Source organism: Tursiops truncatus, chromosome 10 (genome assembly GCF_011762595.2).
Source record: "Tursiops truncatus isolate mTurTru1 chromosome 10, mTurTru1.mat.Y, whole genome shotgun sequence".
Classification (NCBI taxonomy): Eukaryota; Metazoa; Chordata; class Mammalia; order Artiodactyla; family Delphinidae; genus Tursiops; species Tursiops truncatus.
Window position 1 is genome coordinate 77,771,535 of NC_047043.1, and position 20,267 is coordinate 77,791,801.

The window sequence follows — 20,267 nt, forward strand, 5'->3', positions numbered from 1 at the left end:
GCTTTTAGGCTAAATCCAAGCACAGTTTGATAAGGGTTGTAATAATGTGCCCAATGAAGCAACCTTAAATTCTATATCAGAACATATTCAAAAGCTATGCATATTAGATGCATGAAACTATAATACTTCCAGCCAATGTTGTTTAATTTTGCAAAGCAGATTCCTAGCTAGCAGCCTTCTGGTTTTCAGGCATGCTAATATGTGTCTTTATGCTAATTACTTGTTCTTTTGATTTTGAAACCAGTATTTCTTAGATTACTATACAGCATTGATTTCTACTTATGAGCATTGAGGGTTTTTTTTTCCCCCCAGAGTTTTCAACATGCTTCATTTTCTAGCCACACAAATCAAGTTCAAATCGTAAATGGGGCAGAGCTAGAATGCAGTTAGTCTAAGTGGAAATTGTCCTGGGGTTCTGGAGTTACTTAGAGATGCTTCTCCATCTGTAAATGGGGATAATTCCACTTGGCCCACTTCTCCAGATTGGTGTTTGATGAACTCAAAGAGTTGTAGAAGTAAAAGGGCCTATACAAATGCTGGGCATAGTTATTCCTGATCTGCATTCAGTAGAAGAAGTTCCCAGTTCTACAGAGCTCTTTGTGGCTGCCAGAAGTGCTTGCGCCATGGTCTTCAAACACTGAAGTGCCTCTACAGGATAGTTTAAAGGGACCAATGACAGGGCTTCTAACTGCTCCTTTCATCACTGGGCGTACTTTACCCTTCTGCCTGTTCAACTGCCTTCTAGTCATTGAACCAAGGAATTGACTTCTTATCAATTGACTTCTTAACAGTCTACTGACTTCTCAGCACCCCCCAGCTCCTTTACAATTTTCTGGCAACAGGAAGGAAACCATAAATGAAGTCTGCTCTCTCCACATCCTGTCTTCTTGCTCCAGGCCCTGCCAGTCAGGGCCTATCAAAAGTGGGTGCTTTAGCACAAATCAAACTGTTTCAACACAGGGTTGGGTTCAAATCCCAAGATGTCACATACCAATGGGTGGCCATGAACATGTTACTTAACCCCAGTGAGCTTTGGTCATCTCATCTGTAAAGTGGGAATAAATAAGAGTACCCTCCCTCCTCGTATCAAATGCGGTAAGACAGGGAAGGCTGATAAGCATCAAAGAAAAAGCAGGTATTTAAATGCAGGTCATGCACATGGCATGAGTAAGCAGTGAATGCTATCTGCCACCATATTATTATTACTATTTACCACTGTCGTTAACATGAGTTCTTGCGCTCCAAATCCACCCCTTTGTCTCCTACTCAAAAAAATGATTTAAGATACAAATAAATGAAAGCAAGTTTCATCTGGATAACTTTGTTTCTAGACCAGTTTGTTATTTTTAATAGAAGCCCTCATATACAGTAATACCTTAACTAAAACTTGTAACAAATTTCTTTTCTCAGGCTTCTCCAAGTGCTACATGGATCCCCTGATGGTTTTCTGGTAGGAAATGTCCCTGACACGACATCCTATTGCATGACAAGAAGACAACAGTGGTAAAGAGGGGCTTTCCCAAATGTGACTCCAAGGTGCTGTTGAGATGTTTTCAGGTTCTAAAATAGCCACTTCCATCCAATGTTCTACAGGGTAATTATAGCTGTGCCATTATTCCTGGCCTGGCCATGATCCAGAATTCTGCTCTCATTACCTCACTGCCTCACCCCGGGTCTGCTGGAGCCCTGTCCTAAGGATGCAGGGACCAGCTGAGCCTTCTTGTCACGCTCTGCAGTCGAGGCTCCCCTAATCCTCCCTGCATGTGCTGGGGCAGGTCATGAGGGAGAAATATTAAGGAGCCAACCTTTCAAAGAGAACAGAAGGGACCAAAGCAAATGGAACGTGTTTTGTAGTCGGGGAGGCACAAGTGCGCTCTTAGTTTTTTCTCTGGGTTTGGGTGTGTATTTATAGACTACTAGAAGGAGTGGAGGGTTTTGAGTAGACAGACTGCTCTCTTCAAGGAGAAAAGGAAGAATCCTCTCCCACCCCATTTCTTTTTAAGGCCAACATTGAAGTCATGCTCACCTTCCACTGTGAAGCATGATGATGTTTTTCTAATTGTCTGGAGTCAGGCCTGCCACACTTCCTTGACTACATCTCTCCTTCCTGTCGGGGGCAGGTTCCTGGGGTCAGGCACGCAGCAGGCTCCAGCCCAGCCTTCCAACTCAGAAGTCAGGAGCCTCGGTGTCCTCGAGATGGAGATCTGTGGCATGGCGCTCAGACTTTTGAACTGGGACGTGACTGGAAGCCACAATAAGCCCCCACCCCCCACCCCCGCACACTTGGGTTGTCCTCCGGCATCGTCTGCCTCTCTATGCTGGTTTTTGACGGTCCTTCAATAGGAGCCTGGCTCATTAGAGGTGCCTTAGCCAATCACCAGAGCTCTGTGCATGCACTTGGCCAATCCCCAGAACGCATGCAGATAGAAGGTGGGGCTAGTTAAGGTGCGCTGTTGCCACTGAGAGCAGTGCTGGATGCTTTACAGACAGTATCTCAGATGAGTCCTCATGACCACGTCCCATGATACAATGCTCCTATGATTCCCATTTTACAGATAAGGAAACTAAGGTTCAGAGAGACAAACTTGTCTAAAGCTACACAGTGTCTTCTTGGTTTGTATTTTGACTTGAAGCAGAATCTGTGACAGGATTTGAGTGAAAGTAGCTTATTTGGGATGTTCAGGAAATATCAGTACAGCCACGGGAAAAACAGACATGGAAGGGATGGCTGCTGATAAAGGGTGTACTGTCAAGGTAGTAGGAGACCAGAGAGTTACCCTGCAGGGAAACTCTGGAAAACAGTGTAGAACATATGCCTCAGAATTATCCCTTCCGGAGGGTGAGGGAACCGGAGTGTATTTTTACACCAACTTCTGTTGATCATTGATTAAGGGTGGGTGGGGTACAGATGGAGTGTTAATTTCCCAGCTTGGACAGAGCCCTTACAAGGCTTTGGAGAAAGCCCCCAGGCAGAGAGATCCAGATGCTGGTAGTTGGAAGCCAGCCAGCCTGCACTGAAGTGGTGAGCCCTCCAAAAATATGAGCTGGGAACAAACACTGTTATACATACCTCGAGTGGCAGAGCCATGGCTGCCGGCTGCCCCTCTCAATTACTTCTTCCTGCAGAACAAACTACCCCAAAACTTAGCGCCCTAAAACAACAATCATCATATCTGTTCATGAGTTTATGGGTCTGTAACTAGGGCTGAGTTCAGCTGGGCTATTCTGCTGGTCGCACCTGCGATCACTTGTGTAGATGTACCCATTTTGTAGTTTAACTTGGAGCTGCTTGTTCTGGGGAGACCTCAGCTGAGACAGCTCCTCTTGGTCCCATGTGGTCTCATCCTGCAGCAGCCAGACCAAGGTTCAGCAAACTTCTGTAAAGGGCCAGATAGTAAGCATTTTTGGCTTTGCAGGGCATTAAGTCTCTGATGCAGCTTCTCAACTCTGCTGTTTATAATGTGAAGGCATAGACAGTATGTAGACAAATGGGCATGGCTGTGTTCCAATAAAACTTTACAAAAACAAGGGGTGGGGTGAATTTGGCCCACGGGTCATGCTCTGCCAGTCCCTGAGTTAGACCATACTTCATCATATGGGGCTGTACGTTTTGAGAGAGTAAAGGCAGAAGCTACCAGGCCTCTTGAGACCTAGGCTCAGAAGTTACACCGTGTCCCTTGTTCTGCATTTTACCCCTCAAAGCAAGTCAGGAGGCTAGCCCAGATCCAAGGGTAGAGAGATAGACTCCACCTCCTGATGGAAGGCTCTGCAGCAACATATTGGGCAAAGGGGTGTGCGTTCAAGGATGAGAGGAATTTTGGTGTTCATCTTTGCCCACAGTCTACCCTCCAACCTAAACCTATTTGATTCCAGAGTCCTGTATACTTAACTACCACAATCTACCCCCTTCTCTCTACTATCTCATGTAACGAGCTGAGGGATGAGGTCAGGAGGTTGGGCAGATCTTGATAGTTTTAGATCATATTCAGTCTAAAATTTGAAGAAGGTCTTTGCTGCTCTAAGTAACGAACTCTACATCTTTGCAATATTGGATCTCAACCTTAGAAGTGGAGTTTTAGAGACCTAGAGAGTTCTCTGGTCCACTCAGTTGGTCCTTGTATGAAGGAATCCCTGCTATAAACTGCCCAGCAAATGACCATTGAGCTTCTGCTTGATGACCCCTTGAGAAAGGAAGCTCTCTACCCCCGTCTTTTGTCCTTCTGTCATTCATATGCCTCATCCATCCCCTCCATTCATGGGAGAATTCAGCCGAGTGTTTACAGAGTGAGTCCTGTGTACCAGTTCCTGAGTTAAGTGATGTACAGATAAACCCAGTAGCTTTTTTCCTGGAGCTTAAGGTCAGTTCATCTTCAACATGGTGCCTGTTTTCAATTTTCTTCTTGGTCACATAACTCTTTCTTTGTTCTTCACGGTCTTTGTTCTTTTAGGTCTAGAGTAGTTGTTCTTCAACCTTTGAGAATATTTAGAAATACTCCCCCCTCTTTACTGAAATTAATTCCACTTCTTTCCTAAAGTGAATGTCACAGATACAGAGATACCTACACAACTTCAAATGAATCTACATAACGCATTAACTAGAATTAATAGAACTTAAAGGAGAAGTAAGACAATAAAATCATATATATTTCAATAGGTAAATATTGTAGGATTAAATTAGATTAGGTACTGAAATAATTGGATGTTAGTACTAGACACAGAACCAAGTTTATACCAGGGGATTGCAAACATTTCTGTAACGTCAGAGAGTGAATACTTTAGGCTTTGCAGGCCATTCTCAATTCTGCTATTTTACTGAGAAAGCAGCCATACATAGTATGTAAATGAATGAGCACGGTTGTGTCCCAATAAAACTTTATGTGCAAAAACAGGCGGTAGGCTGGATTTGGCCAGCTCGCTGGAGTTTGCAGACTCTTGGCACATACTATGGCTATGAATGAAGACTGATCAGGATATGTCGTGTGGACAATATAAACATCGTTAGCATTACTGTCAGCAATAGAATTTTCCAGAATGGTGGTGAGTACCTTTTGGCAAAGTTCTTAAGAAAACGAAAGTACAATCCTCCCTTAATCTACATACTAGCCACTTTCCTGGAAAATTCAGTGTATAATATTACCTGGCCAAAAAAACCTCACTGTTTTGCATTTTTTTGTAGCTTGAGATAATTATACACAGGTTTCTCCTCTCATAAATGTCCTGTGGGATATTTTAAAGGCATTTGGGACACAGAATTGTTCTTTTGTCGTGAGGACTGAACTGGGCACTGAAAAAGGTTTTGCCTCCCTGGCCTCTGCCCATAAAATGCCTCCTGTGCTCCTCAGCTTTGTGACCATCAAACATGACCCTCCCCCCACCAATTTCTTAAATCCCCCTGTTACGTAGCATCATTCACTACTGAGAACCACAGTTCTAGACATACTCCTTGTGTTAGTTTGCTCGGGCTGCCATAACAGAATACCACAGACTTAAACAACGGAACTGTATTTTCTCACAGTTCTGGAGGCTGGAAGTCCAAGATCAAGGTGTCAGCAGGTCTGGTTTCTCCTGAGGCCTTTCTCCTTGGGTTGTAGACAACCACCCTCTCACTATGTCATGACATGGCTTATTCTCTGTATTAGTGTACTCTTGATGTCTCTACCTCTTTTTACAAGGACATCAGTCCTATTAGTGTCCCAGTCTTATGACATGATTTAACCTTAATTACCTTTTTAATGGCCCTGTCTCTAAATATAGTCACACTGGGGGTTAGGGTTTCAACTTGTACATTTTGGGGAGACAGTTCAGTCCATAAAGCTCCTTCACCTCTACTGCCTACCTAAATCTTCTCATCCTACCCTCTCTTCAGGGCTCATGGAAAGTTCACTCCTCAATACAGCCTTCCTGGCTGATGGTAATTATAATAATAAAGTATATGGCTTTACGTGTCACCTTACGCTTGTGGTTGCCAAGGTGGGAAGATGGAATGGATTGGGAGTTTGGGGTTAGCAGACCCAAACTGTTATAGATGTGTATAACTGAATCACTTTTCTGTACACCAGAAACTAACACAACATTGTAAATCAACTATACTTCAATAAAATAAAAAAGAATTATGTTGTTATGTGTAGATCTAGTTTACTCCTTTTTAATTGCCGTGTATCATTGCATGAGTATGCTATTTATTTATGTTTTCCTCTTGATGGACATTAAGCTTTGTTTGTGATTTTTCACATTACAAACACCTGTGTATGTCATCTTGTGTACATGTGAGAGATTCTCTAGAGAACTCTGGTGAAAAGAAAGCCAACTAACAGTGAATTGATGGTACAAGAGGCTATTCTTCCTAACATTACGCCACCTAGGCATTCCAGGGCTGCCAGGCCAGTTGAATGATGCCAATGGGATCCAGGTTTGTTCCATTTCTCTGCTCCGTCATCCTTACAGGGTGAACTTTTGCCCACAGGTTTGCTGTTTTATAACCACAGCATAGTTGTAGCAACTCCAGACATTGTGTCATGCTCCAGTCAGGAAGAAGGTACAGGAGATAAAGTAGTCTAGTCGTACTATCCCTGTAAACAAGTTTTCCAAGAAGGCCTACTCAGTGACTTTCACTTACACCCTGTTGGCTAGAACAGGGTCATGTGGTTTATCCCTCAGCCAATTACAGGAAAATTTCTGGACAGCATCGGGCTGTGGAAGGGGGTTGGGTCAGATGACCAGTGGTATTTGCCATACTGCCTAGGGAATCATGGCTGGGCCCTAGGAGATGCACATCTTCAACACCCCCAGATGCTGCCAGATGATCCTAGATGTGGCCAGATGCCCCAATGGACAGATGCTCCAAAGTAGTTGAACCAATTTAGAGTCTTGCCAGTACAGTATAAAAGGTACTGCTTCCCTACGTCAACAGATCGAAGAATTATTATAAAACTACTGTGTGCTTGATGGTGGATCAGGTCATTTACGAAAACACAAAGAGACAAACAAAACCCCAAAAATCAGTACTTCTAGGGCCTCCAGCTTAGAGTATACTGTCAGACCTGTTGGAGTCCCTGCTCCGCCACCTACTGGTGGGTGATTTTATATAAGTTTTTCTGAGACTCAATTTTCTCATCTGTAAAATGGGGATGAAAGAATATCTATCTCATAAAGATGTTTTAATGACTAAAAGAGAAAATGCCTCTGAATGACTAGCATAGCACCAGCTACAGAAGGAGGCTGCAATCAACATTTCCTACTGATATTAACATCATTACCTAGAGATTATATACCATATGTAGTTGATCATATTTTTGGAGCCTCAAATTAGGAAACAGATAGGACACTTACGAGTTCTACTCATGGAAAAACAGATCCAAATATTTGAAATGGGACCATTCTAGAAATGTGGAATGATTTCTAATGTCTTAATGTACATGCTTATTCTAAACCATAGACTTCACATCATCTCTGTCTTCTAGAACTTAGTAGAAAGTAGAGCATGTTTCAAAAGATGAGCCTCAAATATCAAAAAGGCAAAAAAGAGGAAGATGAGACCAGATGACCATTATTTAAACCCATATCTTATTCCTTACTTTGTAGATATAATCACTGTTTTTCTTTTTTTTTTTTTTTTGTATTTTAGCCCTCAGAGAACAAAGGTAAGAATAGAGACCTCAAACTAACTTCCTTTCTTTACGAGATTTAACAATATGCATTAAGATATGAGTAGTATGGAGAAGTGGGAAAGCAATGAAAATTATTAATAGATTTTTATAGGGAAAAGTTTAAGAAGCCAAGGTTATTAACTCAGAGAAGAGAAAGCTAAAGGAAAATATCATAATAATCATGAAGCCCCTGAGAATTACCTTCAAAGGGAACCAAATGAAGTGGAATGAGTATAAACAACAGGAGGAGGGATTTGGGATCCTTTTAGGGAAGAATGTTCCAGTAGAAAGTACTGTTATACTTTGCCCAGGTTTCCAAATTATTGAGTGGAGTGACCTAAGAAAATAGATTGGCTGTTACTTTTCTGTAATTGTTTATATCCCTTTTGAGTCACGAAAAAGTGCATTTTTAAGAATTGTATCACCTTATTCTAAACCTTAAAAGAAGTGGCATGCTTTGTGGCTCTCAAAGGTACACAACGTATGTTTACTGACGTGTCTAATTATATCGCAGGCAAAATGATAGACTCTGAGAATACAGAAGAATACTTGCTGGAGTTAGATGCTGCCCTCATGGAGCTTATAGTCCATTGCACTTACAAAAGTGTGATGGATGCTACAGGAGACCTGAAGAAGCTGCTTAATCCTGCTGTAGGGGGCTGGGCAGGGGGATCCAGGAAGGCCTTCTGGAGGAGGTGAGGTCTAAGCTGAAATCTGATGGATGAGTAGGAATCCATCAGATCTGGGTGAAAGGAGTGGCTGGTAGGAGGTTGGTGATTAGAGGAGGGTAAGGACTTAGGATAGAAGCTTCTCTTACGGGGAGAGTAAGTCTGGGGAATCGGCTGAATTAGAGAAATCCAGGGCCTGAACCACTGTTTTTTGCCTGTAACACTTTTACTTTCATGGTACTTTTCTATTTTTTTTCCTTGTTGTCTTAATAACCATGACATCATCATTTTATCTTAAAAACTGTTGGGAGGCTCCACTTGAGAAGGAACTCTGGTGGAACAAACCTCTCCTCTGTTTTCTCCTTAGCTACATGTTGGATTAAACACTCAAATGGTGGTTAGGGGAAGGTAGGAAGAGTGGGGAAGGAGGAGATAGGCCGGGCCCTGGAGGCTAAACTACCCTGCCTCTTCTGTTTCAGAGGTTTATGTTGTAATCCACTGGATTTGTGGCTGTGTAACCACTTCCCATGGAGCATGATAATTAAGAGAGTGAGCTCTGGAGCTAAAGGGCCTGTTTTTCAATGGGGAATGACTGGCAGTGTGACCTTGGACAAATAAATGTTCCTTTCTGGACCTCAGCATACCCATCTGTAAAGAGGGAATACAACAGCACTCATAGAACTGTTGTGAGCACTGAACGGTGCTTAGAACAGTGCCTGGTACACAGATAATCTTAAAGAGATGGCTGGCAATGATCATCGTTATTATTTATGTTATATAGAATGTAAGACAGGGATCAGCAACAATTATAGTTCTCATTGATCGAGCATTTATTATTTGACAGTCACCATGCTTCTTGCTTTGCCCTCGTTATCTCATGTAATATTCTCAACCACCTTATAAGTTAATATACCACTTCTACAGACAGAAAAACTGAGGCTCAGAGAGGGTAACTAACCTGCTCAACTTGCTCCAGAACAGTGGTGGTGCGGCGAGCCCACCATACCCAGTCTTGCACCACTTTGATGAGGAAGATAGGATCCTGGTTCCTTTTACGTTCCACTCAGAGTGCTTTGTTTTCTTTATGGCTGTGTTGGTAGACTCTTTTTAGAACCATGTGGTCAGTCTAGAAGTATGATCGGCTCTTTAAAAACCTCCTAGCAGTTATATTAATAAACATGGCTTAGATAAGTGCCAGAGAACTGGCCACCATCACCAAGGAACAGCCAAAGGAAAACTACCCACATAATGTGTGCCTGAACTGACAAATGTGTCTGGGGCTCACGATGAGCTTGATTGGCTCCCAGAGATGTGGATGCTGATGCCACTCAGGGGAGAAAGTTTATTCTCAGTCTTCAACTGTGCAATCTTGAGCCCCCATGGGGGAGCAGAGGAGTAGAAGTGACAGATTCAACATGACATCTGTGACACAACATGGCCCAAGAGCTAAGAGCAGGGCTTGCTATCCAACGTACCAGGCTATGAAGTCTGCTTTGGTCACTTCTAGCTCAGTGAACACAGCCGAAGACCTGTTTCTCTGAATCCCAGTTTCACTAACCTGTGAGACAAGGATGTGAATACTTACATTTCCCAATCTCCCTGCAGCCGTTTTGTGACTACTAATTGAAATAAAGAACACAACGCAAGCAATACAGTATATTATTATGCGTGGTTACCACCCAACGTTAGCTATTACCCTTTAGGCCTAGATATCAGTATATAATTAATACTTTGTTTTTGGAAAGGGGACATTACTTCCCAAAAGGTTTTTTTTTAGTGAATGTGTCCTGATGCAAAGGGTATAAAAAAGGAGAAGAAATTCGGAGAGGGAAGAGACATTGTTCAGAGAGCTAATGAGAGAAGCAGTGGGCTGAGTGTGGGATGCAACTTTAATAGTACTCCCTGTATTCTGTGCTATCTTGGTCACTTTCCAAGTTCTAAAGGACCCTGCACATTTGGAGAGAGAATGTTAGTCTGCAAAGTGAGAGAAGATGGCTTCTTGGATGGTGAATAGGGTGGTCCTGTCTCTCCCTCCAGACGAAGATTAACAATGACTTAATTCCAGAAAAATTGTCAGCAAGTAAAATAAATAGACTCATCACTGTGGGCAAATTGTACGTTAATGTATCTAGGCGTTGTTTCCAGTCTGACCCTCAGAGATACATTTGATCAATCTACATGGATGAGTCATCCTGTCCCTAATTAATCTTTTCGGATTTTTATGGAGAAAAGGCGAACTCTTTACGAAGACCTTATAAATGTGTTTGAGGTTAGCATGGATTTCTATTTATGTGCACAGCACGAGAGGCCGTCACTTCTAAATGATGGCTTATTTTGAATGTTCTCAGACTTTCAAAGTGTTTTATTTCCATCCTTGGGGAGAGAATCAGGGGTGAGTTGAAAGGAAACGCATGATGGCTATTTCCCTGGCATGAGCTAGGTCATCCTTCTGGAAAGGACATGTTTGCTTGGATTTTATAGCACTGCAAGCAGAGACTGGCAGAAAGGCATGGGGGCGCTTACTCCTCCAGAGGCCTTCGTTGGGAAACGGGGTCACATTCAGAGATGGGTCTCAGTCGGGGTGACCCCCAGAAATCATCGCTATCACAAAAGCCTTTCTGTGGAGCCTAGAGGCTGCTCTTGCAACAAACACCAAGCAGCATCCAAGGGCCCCTGTTATGGGCTTTTTTCTGTTGGACATTGTTGGGGATCAGCCATCCACTGGGACTCAGGAAGTTCGGTTCTGATGCTATTTGCTGTAGGGATTTGACTTAAACTGGAGTCAGTTCTTCTAGGACACAAGCTATGTGTGTCTGTGTATGGCAGAGAATGGCATCTTTACTTGGTCCTCCGGCTCCTTTTGTCCACCAGAATTTTGGACCTCAGGATCAATTGTTTTTGCTACTTTTGTGGCCCAAACATTAGCTTTTGGTGTTCTTTTGTATTGAGCACCTGTACCATAGCAGGCACTGTGCTGATATAGCAGGCGTTGGGACTACAGTGATATATATTATAGACCAACAGCTTATATTCTACAGGTTTAGAATACATCAGAATTTCAGGTATTGATAGATGCCATGAAAAGAATGAAACAAGGTGCTGAGATAAGGCTGACATCTTTGAGAGGCAGAAATCAGTCCAGGAAGGCTGGAGGAGAGTGGACCAGGCAGGAGGTAGGTTGAAATGTGGCCAAAAATATGGGCAGAGACCAGATGACACTGGGTCGCAAGAGACACAATAAGGAGTTTGGATTTAACCCAAATCACAGTGGGAAACTATTGGAGGGTTTTAAGCAGGGGACTGACATGATCTGATGTAGGTTTTCAGAGATCTCTATGGCAGTTGTGCAGAGGCTTTCTACTCCAAGCATGGTCCATAGATGGACCAGCTGCCTGAGCATCAGCATCTGGGAGCTGGTTAGAAAGGTAGAGTCTTGGGTCCCACCCGGGTCCTTTGAAGCAGCATCTGCATTTTTAACAAGATCCCTAGTTTAACTGCATGGAGGTTCTTCAAAAAACTAAAAATAGAATTGCCATATGGTCCAGCAATTCCACTCCTGGGCATATACCCAGACAAAACTATAATTTGAAAAGGTCCACGCACCCCTATGTTCATAGCAGCACCATTTACAATAGCCAAGACATGGGAACAACCTAAATGTCCATCGACAGAGGAATGGATAACGAAGATGTGGTACATATATACGAGGGAATATTACTCAGCCATAAAAAAGGAATGAAATAATGCCATTTGCAGTAACATGGATGGACCTAGAGATGATCATACTAAGCAAAGGAAGTCAGAGAAAGACAAATATCATATTGATATCACTTATATGTGGAGTCTAAAATATGACACAAATCAATATATCTACGAAACAAAAACAGACTCACAGATATAGAGAACAGACTTGTGGTTGCCAAGGGGGAGGGGGTGTTGAGGAGGGAAGGAACAGGAGTTTGGGATTAGCAGAGGCCAACTAGTATATACAGGATGGATAAACAACAAGGTCCTACTGTATCGCACAGGGAACTATATTCAGTATTCTGTGACAAACCATAGTGGAAAAAAATATGAAAAAGAGTATATATATATATAGAATATATATTGTATATATATAGAATATATATAGTATATTATATAGAGAGAATATATATATATATATGTATGAGTCACCTGACTAGACAGAAATTAACACAACATTGTAAATCAACTATACTTCAATAAAATTTAAAAATCCCCCCCCCCCCCCCAAAAAAAGGTCCCTAGTTTGAAAAGTGTTTTTGCAGAGACTGGATGGAAAAAGTCAAGAAAGAATCATTTTACAAGCCACCCAACCTTGGTGTCTTCTCAGGTATAGGAGGTGAGTTGTTCTAGACAGATCTCAAAGGGTCAACCCAAGCTTGCTTTGAAATGCTACTTCTGATTGAACCCTTTCACGTACATTTTAATTTGTTCTCTTATTTCTCTAGTTCTTAGGTAACTCTCCTTCTTGCCTTGTACCCAGAGGCTGAACTGTCCATCTTCTTGTTTTTGTTTTTTGGTGTTTTGCTTGTCTATTAATTCTGTAACTACCTAGCCCTTAAGAAATGACCACCATTTCTATTATAATTCCAAATGGCAGTTGCATGAAATACCCACATCTTAATAGAACTGGATCCTGTTACAAGGTTGGTATAAGGTTGACGTCCATATTTGTAGTCTAGCCATTACTACTATCAGGGTCTTAGTGAATGCTATTGGCATGTGTGTCGATTAGGATTGAGTTTGCCTTAAATGAATAAATTTAAAACAATGGCTTATAGTTTATTCTCGCTCATGTCAACATCAGTACGGGGTTATTATGAAGGTTCTATTCCATGAAAACCTCAGGAACCCAGGCTTGTTCTATCTTATATTTCCACTATGTATGGCCTCTTTTCCAAGATCACCTCATGGTCCAATATGGCTGCTTTACCTCCGGCCAACACAATAAACTTTCAGCCATCAGCAAAGAAGAAATAAAGAAGGTGGAGCAAAGGGAGCACAGCAGCAGACTTTTCAGGAAGATTCTTAAAGCTGCCACGGGATACTCACATTTACAGAGGTATTGGCCGGAATTTAGACACATGGCCCCAACTCTGATAAGTATAGTCTTTGTTTTGGGTGGTCAGATACCCAATTAATAATCAGAGGTCTCTTTCTACAGAGAAAGGGGAAAGCATGAAGGAACAACGAGCAGTTCCTAATACAGCATGTTTCAAGGAATGTGATTTGACATATCTAAATATATAACGGTACCTCCCCACTAAATTTAATCTAGGCTGAATATTTTGCACCATCATCATATCGTTACGGTATCTTGCAGTTCTTTCCACTTTTCTTTCGAAAGAAAAAGAGGTGTCTGATTTAGCAAGAATGTATTTCTACATTCAAAGTGGAAATGTGAGGATAAACCTCACCCACATGAAATAAGATAAAAGAAGTTCACTGAATAGAGGGAAATATGCAGATGATTCTATTAACGTAAATATCTTTTCCTGAATGGGGTCTCCATGCGACAAAGGAATTGAAGGTGCTCCTCCCTTATCCTAGAGTGTTTCTGACAACTCCAGATGGCAACGTTATGACCGAAGGATTGGAAAGCATGCAAACACTAGACTTTCAGAGGACTCCGTTCCCTAATTTCAAACCTGGAAAAGATATGTTTAAAATGTTTCAGTGCACCGGCTGGGAGGACAGGCAGTGGAGTCAGCTAGGCAGAGCTGAGAAATGGTGATTCTACTTACAAATGGGTTACTTTGGGGCAAATAATTGTTGACCTCAGTATATATGCTAGTTAAGTGGTTAAGAGAACATGTGATCAATTGAGAGTTCATTTGAAAATTAAATGAGACATTACATGTAAAGCTCTTAGCACAGAGCCTTGTTCATCGTGAATACTTAAAAATGTTGGGTATGCCAAGTTCAAACCAGATTACAGATAAAAAAAGGTACCTGTATTTTTTTTCCAGGGATGTTTAGGACTATGCTTGAATCATATATGTAATATTATTTATTTATTCACTTATTGGTTCATTCATTAATTCAACAAATATTCCACCTCTACTATGTGCCAGGTCCTACTAGGTACAATTTGCTGGAAGGGGCAGGAAATATATAAAGATGAATAAAGCGATTTCTGTCCTAAGGAGCTCACTGCTTAGTGGAAGAGAAAAAAACTAGGCAAGCAATTATGTTCCAGTGCGAAAAATGAGAAATGTAGAGGTTATTAAAATGAAAAGAGAGTTAGAATCATGAGTATCAAATCTGTGGCATTTCCTTGATGCATTCAGACATCCTTTATCATCAGCTTTTTAAATGGAGGCAAAGAAAAAAGAAATCTTATATTAAATGTACGTCATGATTCTAAGAACTTTCTTAGTTTCAGAAACATGAATATGTCAAGAAAAATGAAAGCTTGTCTAAAAATTGAGGAGAATAGTCATCGGGGGTAGTAAATTACCTGGATTTGTTAGATGACACACCATTGGGTTGGTATACTAGTTGCAGGCCTGTGGACTAGAGCTCCAGAGGGGAAATAGCAGCTGGGAAAGTTCTTTCCATCAGATGGGACTCATTCCCAACTCATTTCTATGGCAGAGTCTGGATGCCAAGGAGGATGAACATCAAATTTTGGAGTGTAGGGCTGTTTTGGGCTTCCCATGCCTGGAAGCTAACTTGTTTCTTATCTTCCTCCATTGGCCTGTAGATCATCATAGCCATGGCAGGAACGCTTGGACTCTGCTAAGAGGATGGGGTGTTATAAAGTCTTTACACCTTTTCTAAGAAGCTATGACTGAGAACTAGGCATTGATGTATCTCCCTGAAAAATTCATCATGGTACCACATGCAACTTGCAGCTTTCCATTGCTCTTAAGACCACAACTTTTAATATGGCCTAAAAGACCTATGTGATCTAATCCTCATCCTCTTGACCCACTTCAATCCAGGAGAGCAATTCCATGGTCATTTTTAGTGTCTATGTGCCCGATGTCTATACCATGTTTTACCATTCTTACTCTGTTTCAGTTTCTCTGGCTTTTTTCTCAGGTCCTTATACTCAACTCGTTTCCACTCGCTACGAGATCTTTGCACATGTCTAGAAGGTTCTTTCCTTCTACTCTCTGTCTAGATTATTTGGATCTCACCTCAAGAGCCTCAGATCTTCCTGAAGCCTTATCTAATCCTCCCCTTTAGCAGGGAATAGGTGGTGCTTACTTTGCAGTTAACATCTCAAGGGGGGGGTGGGGTGTGTGTGTGTGTGTGTGTGTGTGTGTGTGTGTGTGTGTGTGTGTTTCACAAGACTTAGAGATAATCATTTCCTGCTCATGTCTCCTTTTGATTCTTTTTCTTGGAAATTCTTGAGTATTTCTCTATCTCTGCTCCAAGTCGTTTCTTCCTTCTAGGTCACCCTGTTCAGAAGCTCTTTTAGACATCTTGTTCCCTTCAAGAAAGGGGTAGGTGATGAGAGGAAGAATAATATTGATAATAATAGCAACTCACACTTATGGCCCTATGTGTCAGCCTTGTCTGCAGGTGACCATCACGCATGGGGCAAACGACTCCCCACCCTACACACTGCTAACAAGGAGCTTCTGTATCCTAACAGAAATCCCCCTGCTTGGACCATCTCGATTTTTGCAGCCAGGGGAATGCCTGTTCAAATTGGCCAGACAGGGTTTCCTAGCCCATCACCATGGTAAGGGCTCTGGAGAGGATTACTCTGCCTTTCATTGAGTTGGGGCCCACTGCTAAAGCTAAGAGTGGAGCAAATCTGATGCTATGGCTGCTCCCCAAAGGGAGATGGGTGTGACAGATGATAAGGACACAAAAACCAAATCCACTGCAGCCATGCTCTTCTCAGGCATCCCATTCACCAAACCTAGTGGGGAAGTCTGCTCTCCACACTGCTTAGATTTGACATCGGTGCTTATCTCAGACTTTGAGAATAAGCAGATTAACACCTTTTACTTTAGGATCTTTTATTCTCAGCTACAGTGTTTGCAGGGACTAAAAGCCTCAACTCCACTAATTCCTAGTACTAATCTCTAACAGAGTAAGGATACCATAGGGTGAGTAAACATACTATTAAGTTTACTGAACTGCATTTAGCACTCCATCTAGAAGGCCTGTCACAGTGAGATGACGGATTAGATTGACCAGCTGCTTTTAAGAACCAATCACTTATAGCCTGCAGATTCGGCTTACTCACACCTGCTCTAAGGACTAGTTTTCAAGGATGGCTCAATCTCATCCTGCCAACTATAGGATTAGAAAAGTGAGGGTCTTTGTTTGTTCATTTGTTTCAAGTTAAGAATACCAGTAAAAGGGATCCACATATGCAGAGAAGGTACGAGTCCTGTAACATGCATCATATTCACCTGGGCTTGTTAAACACAAATTGCTGGCCTCCACTCCCGTAATTTCTGATTTATTAGGTCAAGAGTGGGGCCTAGGCATTTGCATTTCTGAAAAGTTCATCTGTGCTGCTGCTGCAGGGACCAGGCTTTGAGAACCAGTGTACGATCATGATCCCATTTGAAAATTTGGGATAGAGACTAGAATTTGTCCAAAGCTTACCAAACATTCCCGTTTGAAAGTAGGACCCTAAATTTGTAAACACCATTATCAGTTCAATCCAGGGGACCAATTCCATGAGCATTCTTATGTCTATGTACCCAAGTGTTTTCTTTATCGTGCCTGCATTAGAACCTAAAAATGCCCCCTCCTTCCTTTAACAATTGGAAACTCTCCTCTGACCCCCCCACCCAGTGTCCAGTTAACCATGGCTGGATTGAAGAGCTCAGTTTGGGAACGGACCAAGCTCCCCGGGGATCCTTATAATCATTCGGGCAGCATCTGATAAGCAGAGCAGTCTACAGCTTGGCTGTCACATTGCTAATGCCTCTCAGAGTGTTACGGCATTTAAACCTCACCCCACCCCTGGGGATTGGTAGTAATATTACTCCTATCTTCTGGGGAGGGAACAGAGCCTGAGAAGAGGTTAAGCGGCTTCCCCTCCTTACCAAACAAGAATTCAGTCCAGGCCAGTGTGACCCCAAGCCCAAGCTCTCCATGACCCAGTTAAGTTTGTTAGATGAAAGCACAAGAGAAAAGTAAACTGGCGGTTCTTTCTACCACGATCTGAGAAGCCCGCTTCTTACCGCTCAGATTCCAACCCTATGCACCAAGATTCCCCCCTAATCTAAAGAAAACAGTGAAAGGGCTGTGATTCCTGAATACCTATTAATCAGAGAGAAGCAAAAATCCCTACCGCAGCACATTACTATTCATACCAGCATCGCTAGAGAGAAGTTACACCATTCATTACTTTGATGGGTGCTGGAGGGAGGATAAGAATGAGATCAGCCCCAAACGGATCCAGAAATTATTGGCAAATACAGCTGTGGAGGTTGTGTTTGGTACTTTTTTCAACCTTTGACAGAAGATAAATAGCATATGACAGTAAGCAGTTATCTGTTTGAATATGCAACTCAGAAAGTCTTACCAAAGGAAAAATAAGGTCAATCAGGAATAGAGAAGGGAGATAAGCAAGGGTGAGTGCTGTATTTCTCTGCTACTCAGACTCAGCCGTGACTGTGTCATATTTCTCATCCCTGAAATGACTGCCACTCAAATCATTTCTAAACTTCTGACCCCAGGGTTGTTCCTAGGTCGTGAAAAAAACCCAGCTTTGTCTATGTGCATTGGTGAAAGGTAATTTTTTGTTTCTACTTTCAGATAACACTAGACATCGGCAAGAGAATGAGCTAAAAACTGAACCTTGGCTAAAAGAGTGTTTATAAATAGTTCGGCTGGAATGACAAGAGCTTGGTGGGTTTTCTCTACATTTGCTCCTGTAGAAGGCTGTGTGTTTAGATTTGCTCTGCAACCTGCCAGGCAGTTTGGTGCGGGTTTGGATTTGACTCCCATGTCTTTTGTATTTATTATTTTAGAATCACTGGCCCCAATAAGTCTTCCCGTTCAACGTGGGATTCCAGTAAATGGCAAAGCACCTTAAACCTCTCTGCAGTTTTAGGACAGACTGGCCCAAAGCCGTTATAATAACCCTGGGTGGGCATCCATTGAAGGGCTCACTGTCATGTTTATTTACTCAGTTCAAAGGTAGGAGGTTGCCCGCCAGCTCTGGGAATGAGTACAGATGCTGTGATGAGCAGTTGAAAGCTAGTGCAAGCTAAATGGCTGGGCTCAGAGGAAGCCGGCTGGAGCCATAACCCAGCCAAGGTCAGAGAGAAGTGCTATTATTATTTCATTAACATTATTATCGTAACTATTATTTCCCAAATTACCTTTTAATGGGTCCGATGTACCTTCAAGTCTGTAACTAAGACACAGATCACTTATCTTCTGTTCAGCAGTCATTAGAAATGTCCAAGGCAGATTTCAGCCCTCGTAGCTCCAGATCCAATCTCAATCTTCTCCAGTGGTTATCGTGCTCTTATTTATGCGTCTGCTTAGGATTCACCTTTAAACTTTGCTGCATCGAGTGTAAAGCAGCAGTTGGTGTTATTATGTATTCAGGTGGCTGACAGCTTTTATGTTCACTATGGAGACCTTAAAATATATTTTTTCAATGTCATTTTGATATATAGGTGGTTCCACTATGCTGACATATAAGGTACAAAGACTCCACAGGAATTCCTCATAATACCACTAAGGGAGTTGGATTTTTCTCCCTTGCCTTTTGCTCTTGGACTTGGGTTTTTCTCAGACAAATTCTGCCTGGAATAATTTTGAGTATTAGAGGAGGATGGAAGTAAAATACCCGATGCATAGTCAGTCACCAGTACATTTTAGGTGCCTTTCCACTTTTCGATTCTTCTGATCTTAGAAGGATTAGCATCATTCTATATTCATGCAATGAGTTTAGAGTGAGAAGGAGAGTTAATATACACCAAATTCCCACAATTAATGGGTAGACTTTCTTTCATTTGCCAATTTAAAAATATGACACCTAGAGCCCACTAGATTGGGAGTTTCTTGAGGTCAACTGCTGTTCCACACCCATTTCTGTGTTCTTGTCACCTAGCAGAGTGCTTGGCTCAGAAAAGGTGTGTATTCAATGATTGCTGAATTAAGCTGCCCCATTTCTGCATAGTTTGAAGTACTTTAGTAAGTGCAGAATGATATAATAAGATAAAATCACTGCGTGTTAGAAAGGACATTGTTTTAAAGATGGGGAAGCAGGTATGGAGACGTGATGTGGCTTAAGGTCACAGAGTCAGAACTATGAGGACTGGCTTCAGGTCACACTGACCCAGTATGAGGCTCTGCCCACCACGACCTTCATGTATAGCCAACAGTTTTTTTTGTTTTTTTGTTTTTTTTTTTTTGCGGTACGCGGGCCTCTCATTGCTGTGGCCTCTCCCGTTGCGGAGCACAGGCTCCGGACGCGCAGGCTCAGCGGCCATGGCTCACGGGCCCAGCCGCACCGCTGCATGTGGGATCTTCCTGGACCGGGGCACGAACCCGCATCCCCTGCATCGGCAGGTGGACTCTCAACCACCGCGCCACCAGGGAAGCCCAAGCCAACAGTATTTTTAAAGGTAACATATTACCCTTAAAAGTCATACATTAGCCAAATGTTTACATTCTAACCCCCAGTATCCCAGAATATGACCTTATTTGGAGATAGGGTCTTTACAGAGGCAATCAAGTTAAAATGAGGTCACTGTGGGGGGAGCCCTAATCCATTATGACTGGTATCCTTATAAGAGGAGAAATCTGAACACACAGACATGCATGGAGGGAAGATGATTATGAGCAGACCTAGGAAGAAGATGGTCGTCTACAAGCCAAGGAGAGAGGCCTGGAAGAGATCCTTCCCTCACAGCTCTCAGAAGGAGCCCACCCTGCCAACCCTGATTTTGGATTCCTAGTCTCCAGAACTGTGCGACAGTTCACTTCTGTT

At 42.4% G+C, this 20,267-nt stretch overlaps 1 long non-coding RNA gene across 2 annotated transcripts in view; it reads left to right on the forward strand.

Moving 5' to 3' along the window:
* The window catches only part of LOC141279782 (uncharacterized), a 72,833-nt gene that overhangs the window by 44,258 nt on the left and 8,308 nt on the right, over positions 1-20,267 (forward strand). Inside the window, exons 2-3 of one of the 2 annotated variants that reach the window (XR_012334681.1) lie at positions 18,077-18,169; positions 18,949-19,902. This is a non-coding gene — a long non-coding RNA (uncharacterized lncRNA). The remainder of the gene's footprint in view (positions 1-18,076; positions 18,170-18,948; positions 19,903-20,267) is intronic. The other variant, XR_012334682.1, reaches the window with a different exon arrangement.